General features: G+C 36.1%; 1 long non-coding RNA gene across 1 annotated transcript in view; it reads left to right on the plus strand.

Annotated features, from left to right (window-relative positions):
* The window catches only part of LOC122323469, a 14,921-nt gene extending 5,603 nt beyond the window's left edge, over positions 1-9,318 (plus strand). The window contains exons 2-3 of the long non-coding RNA XR_006247015.1: positions 350-511; positions 2,086-9,318. This is a non-coding gene — a long non-coding RNA (uncharacterized LOC122323469). The remainder of the gene's footprint in view (positions 1-349; positions 512-2,085) is intronic.
* Positions 9,319-9,352: the final 34 nt, after the last annotated feature.

The following is a 9,352-nucleotide window of genomic DNA, read 5'->3' on the forward strand; positions in this document are numbered from 1 at the left end:
TTATTATTATTATTTTAAATATGTCAAATAACTTGGATGTCTCCAATATATATTAAATAATGAAATGGACACTAAGTATAATAAAATTAATATTATAAAACACTGGCCACTAAGCTACACTATTTATGTTATATATGTTTCTGTGGGACAAGACACTTCTGTGAGAGACACCTATGAAATTCAGTGTTATTATAAATATTATCAACTCTTTATGGACACCTTGTTACAGTAATTCTTTATTATAATATTATTACATACAACCATTTTTGTTTAGACAACTAACCTGATATAACCAAAATAATCTGTCATAATGTTTTACTGTCCCTTGTTTCGTTTATTCTGATTCTAGGTGTCTTTCTTCTTGTTCATCATCTTTGTGGTATACACTATGCTCCCCTTCTCTATGAGAGATGCCATCATAGCCAGCGTGCTCACTGCGTCGTCTCATACTGTTGTCCTCAGTGTCTGCCTCTCCTCTACAGTCGACCATGTGGAGCCCCTGGTATGGCAGGTCAGTGCTCTCCCATATGTCTTGCTATGTGCTTGCCAAGAGCTGTGAGCTTTCCCCTGTGTGGCAACTGTTGAAATTTGCCTGTTGTCTGTTGAGAAGGATCTTTGCCAATTGCTTGCGATGTGTTTTTGAGTCTAAAAGGTTTCAAAAGGTGCACTTTTGTATTTGTTAGGTTCAAATATTTACACTTTTAGTACTAATATCTACCTTTAAGGTACAAACATGAATCTTTTAAAAAAGTACCAGCTTTTGTACATTTTATTTCTGAGACTGTATGGTTATTAAGTCAAAGATGATTTGGGTGATTCATAATTTAAATACACAATGATATAAAAGTTTAGTATGGAAGATGTTAAACATCCAGTATCATACACAGGAAAAGCAGAAGTAATTTCAGTAACACAAACTTTCATTTTCTCTTCCGTGTCAACATAACATAAACCGCTGAAATCAAACTTAAATCAAAACTAAATTACACAATGAATGATAAAACAAGTGACCCAAAATAAACAGAGAAAATGTATGTAAATATAAATAATCAAATACAGATTTCTTCCTGATCACGTGACCCCCTGACAGAGATAGTCGCTTGAGTCTGAAGCATAGTCTTAACGCAACTTTCTTGTATTTGTGTCCCTGAATTCGTTACTTTTTTATGATAGTTAAACGACAGCTTTTACCGTCCTCTCCAGAGAAAAAATGTCAGAAAGAGCCTGTTAATGAAGTACTGTATGCCTGTGGCTGACAAGCTAAAGCTACAGATCGTCGTTGTTAAATATATAAGGAGAAATTGGATTACTGGGGAAAGAGAAGATATCGATCAGTAATAATTTTGACAATATACAGACTGTTTGTAAAGTTAAGCAAAACACAGCTAACCGTAGATACACTTCGAGACAATATGGTGAGACTGGAAAATAAAAGTTGTTAGTGTAACATTCGTCTCGTCTGCCTCGCAGAAGGGGAAGAGGGCAGCGATGCTTTAGGATTCATAGAAACCCAGTTACCCCTGTGGATCCTGTCACTTAAAAACAGATAGATCGGGATAGAGAGGGTGCATCGCGTCTATGCCGGTGACAGCAGCAGAAAGGGCTGAGAACGCAAACTTTTTCTCGACTACGGCAATCAAACCACCATGAAAAGATGCAAGATGAATTAGTCTAGTAAAAGACTCACGCAACTCGGGATCTCTTCCTTCATGATCTATCCTGCCACAATCAAGGTGATGCATCATGGATCAACCTCTCATCTCTAAACGCCGACTGAAGTGGAGGCTTATGGTGACCAACAACATGCACTTGCTGTGCCTCAGCCCTTATGTGACAGCACACCAGCGGGAATGTTAACGGATGCCAGTGCTTATTCTCTAGAAAGAGATTTATAGACTGACATCATGACTATGCTGAGTACTACTTTAATATACTGTGATAGTGATTCAGCTTTGGGACTCGGGTGTTCCTCTGTTATGTTGGCCACGTATCCAGGCGAGGTTCTTGCGATGGCAGGTAGGAGAGTTTGTTCTTACTCTCCGCTTACTGCCTTTCTGTTCTGTTTTTGTTGTTGTTCTCTTATAGCTCCAGATGCCATGATCTGTTCATGTAAGTCCACAAATTTTTTTTTCTTATGTAGTAAAATGTAGTCTGCTTGAATTATTGTTCTTATTGTAATGTCAACGGTTTAAACAACACCATCAAAAGAACCAAGAACCGGGTTTCCGTTGCACTAATATAGGAGTCTCGCATTTCGTCACGTTACTTGCATACTTGGTACGCGGTCCAATATTAAATGTGCTTTTGTTTTAAGTTTACTTCCCAACTAGCGTAATGCTACACGTTATCATTTGAGGCGACATCAATGTTGTGCATAATCCCAGTTTAAAAAAAAGGTCATATTCTGACCTCTTGAAAGTTATTTTATAAAAAAAGGTCAATGTGACATTGCAATTGAGGAATGACGCTGTAAAAAGGCTACACTTTCTGCTTAGCTCACCATAAATCCTACTCTCGTATTGCTTACCTGCTTATATCTCCAGCTTTCATTACGTTTATTGAAAACACTGATATACTACCTCCTCTTCTTTTAGACCACTCCCCAGTTACATTGTGTCCTCTCCTATTTTCTAATTCTTCTGGAAGGACAAAATGGAGGTTTGTTTTTTTTCACAACTACGTACCTCCTTAGTAGAGTTTATCGAACAACCCTCAAGTGTTATAGGAGGTACATTGCTTTTTCCTCTTTTTGTCACAGGTCTAGGAATGGCTGTAGATTTGAACTAGAAAGTCAAGTTCAGGCATTGGAACAAGAGCTCAAAAATATGTATTATCAACAAAAAGAACTAAGAACTAAATGCACTAAAATCAGAGTTAAAAGCTGTTCTTACACAGAGCTCAATTTATTAGGCCCCATACAAAACTGTTTTACTACTTTAATGAGAAGAGATCAAGTAAATTATTAGCTCTATGGATTAAGCAAATGGAATCAAGAGCAAATATATGCGCTATAAAGAAGATTATCTTAACCAAACTAAAGATATATACCAGGGGCAGTATGTATAACCCGTGTTTAGAGTAAAATTTTTGTTTGTGTGTCAAAATTCTAAGAATGATGTAATTATACTCTACTATACTTAGACTTAAGAATAAGAGTGATTCGTAAACACTCCTCAGCTCCAGAATTTAATTTTGCACCAGAAACAGTGCACCAGCAAAAGTAATGTTTGATGGGGTTTTTATGACTCCACATTTCACATACACCATCAAAATCTGAAAAACAATTGAAGGGAAAGAAGTGTTGCCAAATCTTTTAAGCCTAGCATAAAAAAACAATATACTTAAAATTTTTCTTCCAGTTATAAGAAAAATATTCTGTTTTCTTCAGCAGTTTTCCCTCTCCAAATTTGTTGAACATCACATGAGAGAAGCTAAAAGGGCCTCTGAACTGAAACTAGCTCTAGACTTCATGCCAAAGAACAAAGCTCTTTTCATTTTGTGAAAATGGAACCCTTCACAGAGACCAAAACACAGGTCTTATGCCCCTTTTACTCAATAAGGGCAAAGACCCCCTATTATCAGTATTATCACATTATCAGTTTAATAACTACAGATACAAAACTCTTCGCTAAAACTTTAGCTCATGGACTAACTAATTCTACAGATAAAGTCTGTTTTTTTCAAAGATTGATTTGCCTCCGATAACATCAGGCAACTTCTATATATTATTCATAGGTCCAGTTCCTATCATTTCATTTGACACAGAGAAGACCTTTGATAGGATTGAGTCGAGTTTTCTTTGGGCAGGTCTTGAGCCCGTAGGGGCTGGACAGGGATTTATCAAAATCTATCATCTGTGTAAATATGTCACATAAAATCTATTTTCCAAGATTTATAATTCAACTACTGAATTATATTTATAATTATATTATTTACTGCAGTATACATATATTCCAGGTATACACTCCTGGGCAAGGGACGATCTTTCTCAGCCTGATTGGGATTTGGTATGGGCCAGATGTTTTACTGCTTCTAAAAATCTTGCACATCAGATGACACATTATAAGTTTATTAATAGAGGCTATATCACCCCAGTGTATTATACAAGATCAAGGTCAGATCTGATCCTTATTGTCATTTATGTAATAAATCTATAATAGGCTCAAACTTGCACATGTTCTAGGAATGCCCAGTGATAGTTCCTTTTTTTTATTTGTATGTTCTGTTCTTTTGATTTCCTGTGTTTAGATATACTTTGAGATCCACTACTTTTTCTATTGTTAGAGTATTCCATTCTCCAGCTGAATGCTCATCAAAAAAGCACCCTATCAGCTGCAAGTACTGCCACTATAAAGACTGTTTTGAAGTTATAGATGGAACCATCAACACCCAGAACTTTTACTTGGCTATCTTAGTTCAGAGAAATTGTTTTGCTGGAAAGTACCGCTGCCAGGCTAATTTGAGCAAAGGCCAGCACTCAGAATTGGACCAATATTGCAGAGATGTTGCTAGATAGACTGAAAAGTTGACATTCCTACTGTGCTTATGTGACTTTTATTTCTTATATTCCTCTTCATTCTTTTTCTCTGTATAAGTGGACAGCTTCATGGCATCTGTTTGTACATACACTATATTGCCAAAAGTATTCGCCCACCTGCCTTGAACTTAAGTTACATCCTATTCCAAATCCATAGGGTTCAATATGACGTCGGTCCACCATTTGCAGCTATAACAGCTTCAACTCTTCTGGGAAGGCTGTCCACAAGGTTTAGGAGTGTGTTCATGGGAATTTTTGACCATTCTTCCAGAAGCTTGTTTGTGAGGTCAAACACTGATGTGGGACGAGAAGGCCTGGCTCTCAGTCTCTGCTCATTCATCCCAATTCATCCCAAAGGTGTTCTGTCATGTTGAGCTCAGGACTCTTTGCAGGCCAGTCGAGTTCATCCACACCAGACTCTGTCATCCATGTCTTTATGGACAGTCATGTTGGAAGAGGAAGGGTCCAGCTCCACATTGTTTTCACAAAGTTGGGAGCATGGAATTGTCCAAAATGTCTTGGTATGCTAAAGCATTCAGAGTTCCTTTTACTGGAACTAAGGGTCCAAGCCCAGCTCCTGAAAAACAACCCCACACCATAATCACCCCTCTACCAAACTTTACACTTGGCACAATGCAGTCAGACAAGTACCATTCTCCTGGCAACCGCCAAACCCAGACTCATCTATCAGATTGCTAGATGGAAAAATGCAATTCGTCACTCCAGAGAACTTTTCTCCATTTCTCCATTGAGTCTAGTGGCGGTGTGCTTTACACCACTGCATTCAACACTTTGTATTGCACTTGGTGATGTATGGCTTGAATGCAACTGCTCAGCCATGGAAACCCATTCCATGAAGCTCTCTCTCTCCCATTCCATGAAGCTCTCACTCCGTCAGTTTACGTTGACTTCCACTTTTTGGCTGAGTTGCTGTCATTCCCAAATGCTTCCACGTTCTTATAATACAGCCCAACAGTTGACTATGGAATATTTAGGAGCAAAGAAATTTGATGACTGGATTTGTTGCACAGGTGGCATCCTATAACAGTTCCACGCTGGAATTCAATAAGCTCCTGAGAGCGTCCCCGAATGTTTGTAAAAACAGTCTGCATGCCTAGGTGCTTGATTTTATACACCTGTGGCCATGGAAGTGATTGGAACACCTGATTCCAAATATTTGGATGGGTGAGTGAATACTTTTGGCAATATAGTGTAGTTGTTTTGAATTGTGATTGGTGAAGTGAAACAAAAATCTGATGATATGAAATATATATTAATATAAATATACATATAACTTACAATATATCTGTAAATAGTAAATAATGTTCTTTATTTTTTCATATTCCATAAATCAAAAGTTGTGTTACCCATGGTATCAGATTTTATTATCAGATTGCTTGTTTAGAAAATACAAGAAGCTAACTTGCTTCCATCTTAGTTACAATGAATGTGTAAACAAGCAAATATGACCTTTCAGTAAAAAACAATTTCTGTAAATGGCTTACAGTGATAGCATGCATTTTAAATTCTGTTTAAAAGGTCAAACTTTATATTACCAGTAACTCTTAATATAATTATAAAAAGTCAAAGAATGTTTGTTTTTCAGTGTCCATTTCTTGCATTCAGTGCCAATGTCCCTTATTGCCTTAAATTATTAAAAAGGAGCCATACACAGATGCTTTCGCAAATGCCAAATGCTGTTTCTACTTCTTATTTCTTATACTGTCTCGATTTTTTTAACTTCCTTTCATGCTATGCCTTTTGGTCCTGGGTAGAGAGTGTCTTGAAAGCTGTGTATTCTCTAACATCTGAAATGCCTCAGGCACAGGACTAAGAAGCATTTTGGCAAACTGTAGTTTTGCAGTGCAATGAGAAAAAACATGACGATGGATTGTGGAAATTAAAGTAATATATTTCCTACATGTAAATTATTATTACTGAGTAAAAAGTGTTTTGAAAAGAATGTTTACAGTGATAGGATGAATTAATTGTATTTTAAATTGTTCTCTGATATCTACACAGAAGGTATGCAGTTTAGGAAAGGCCAACAAAAATCCCCAGAAACTATTTTACATGTCCCTTTACAACCCGAATATTTGTCTCTACAATGAAATTGTCTTTACCTTATTTGGAAGGGTCATGAATAATAATGTTGAGCTCCGCTCTGATTGGCTGTTTCACAGTGCAGCCAATTTCAATAGCTCACAGCAGGTAGGAGACACGGGAAGGAAAATATATAGTTCAATACTTTCTCTTGCAGTTAACACGTTATTTGCCTTCTGTGCCTTTCTGAATACAGACACCAACCCACCCCTTCACAGCCTGGCCTTGAACATGGTTGGGTATATTTTATGCAAATGTTGGGGACTTAATGATCTATAACGTCACAGTCGGTGTTATGTTCTGATTCGCCTGTTTTTCAGTGGTCTTTTTTATGCAGGAGATTTTACATCAGAAGGAAGAAACAATGGTGTTTGAGTTTTGCTGTATGTCATTTCCATTTACAGAACTGTTATTATTTAACTATGCCAAGGTGAATGCAGTTTTCCATTTTATGACACCTTTAATAATTGTTATGTTAATGTAAACAATATTAGGTTTTCATAGTCTAAGTTTAATGTGATTGCATTCACAACGGACAAGGATCACTGATTTCTGAAACTGAAAAAAATGCATGACTCTGTCCTGCTCGGTGTGGTGTAGCATACTAACTGTGAAAGAACAGATTTTTGCCCCTTTGGGCGCCAGGGTGGAAAAGCTCTTACACAGAACTGCTAGAATCTCTGCAGCATGATATTTCAGCTCTTTCAGTCAGAATCTCAACTGTACCCAAAGCAATTTTTTGGTAGAACTGCAAATTGCAAGAGCAAAGTGTCACTTATCTTATCTTATGCTGGATTTGTTTGGGACAGTTCACAATATACTGATTACATAAATTTATAATTCCTTTCTCAGCTCTTAGACATATCGGGCAATATTTAGATTTTTAGGGAAGCACATGCTTTAGGATGAGCTTTTGGGGCATAGGAAAAAATGTGTCCTTTCAAAATAGACTTAATTATGATGTCTCTGTCATAACTCATAAATAACAGCAAACTTCATTTTTGGCTTAACACAGTTGCATGGTTGGCGTCCACATATGTGATAAAAATATCAATGATTATTATTCATTTCTTCAATGATTATGTCTAATGTCATTTTACTGGTGAAAACTTTAAATGCGAGTAAACACTAGCTAACTAAATCACACAGGATGACCTGTTATTTGTGTCACTATGTTTTGCATGTATTAAACTTATGATGATTTTTTGCAAAACAGAATACAAGTCATTATTTTGTGAGTATTATTTGGAGAATAGAGAAACTTCTGTTGTTGTCTTTTTTTTATGTATCTCACTGTTAATTGGAAATTTCTGCCTGTTATTTGTCAAAATTCACATGCCTAAAGGCCACACGACTAACCTTTTAATGCTCTGAACGTTTAATACCGGGAGATTTAAAAAGTCTGAATCAGATACAGGCATAATGCCTGAATAGATGTTTCTGTAACCTCTTAACCTTTTTTCAAATCCGATATGTTTCTAAAAACCTTTTATTTTGTTGGATGCCTTAAGGTGCTAAATTAGAATTACATTTTTGTCTGTATTGTGTTAGCTGTGATAGTGTTCTGCTCCAGTGATGTTCAGGGTGAGTTGAATTGGATCTGATCTTGGTGTCACTGGCAGGTTAAATTTCATTATGGTTTACGGTTTCCCTGAGGGGCACTCAGCAAATAACAATTCATGCACTTTAGTGTGTAATGATGATGGTAGAGCCACAGGTTCAACTGGGTGTTGAATGGGAGGACAGAAATCCAATGCAAAAGATGAATGGGTTGATGCTATTCTAACTGAATGTATTCTATAGAATGCCAATTTCATTTAAATGCAAATAATCTGTTAACCCTTTCGATTTCTCTTTTTTGCTTTTGAGTTACACACAGATATACAAACATTCTCAGATTTTAAATACACATTTTATAATTAAGTTGAACAATAAATTGTAGGCAAAAAATTTATGAACTGAACTTAAATTATCCACAAGTGCAACACAGTGCTAAACCAGGTGAACTACCGTATGGTACTTTCTTTATACTCATCATTATGTAATCATAATTTGAATGAAAATGTATTGGTTTAGAAATAATACAGATATTTATGAAACGTTTATACAGTATATATAATGCATGACTAAATTATGTATTATCTAGACATTTATCAACAGCTAAGAGTGTCAAAACATTTGGAAAACTTGTACCGTTACATTGCGCAGGCATCTAAATATTTCTATATGAAGTTACTTAGTTACATTTTATTTTGATGTTAAGTAAATCTCATGAATCTGTAACTACATGTCTACAAACTCACAGAGTAGACTGTTAGGGTAGGTTTAGGATTAGTAAATTGGCATATACTTGTAACGTTTCTGATAGTCAGTATGTTATATGTGTTACGGGTGTGTGCCTCTAGAATAAATGAACTAAAAAATATATATAAAACTTGACACATATTAGCAACATATTAGCAACATATTAGCAACATCCTGTGAAACAATATAACATTAACGTACGACAAACAGAACTAAACAGTACAGGCTTTTAACAGTGACACAATCAGGGAGAACTCAGAACAGCCAGGGAGTAATCAAACAATCAACCATAAACAAGAAGAGATAAATGTCCAAATAAGGGCACACAGGAAAGCAGGGCAAAAAAAACCCAAAAAGTAAACCTTAAATATCTAATGGCGAGTACTGAAATATATTACATAGTTATAT

This window comes from Puntigrus tetrazona, chromosome 19, assembly GCF_018831695.1.
Source record: "Puntigrus tetrazona isolate hp1 chromosome 19, ASM1883169v1, whole genome shotgun sequence".
NCBI classification, from domain to species: Eukaryota; Metazoa; Chordata; class Actinopteri; order Cypriniformes; family Cyprinidae; genus Puntigrus; species Puntigrus tetrazona.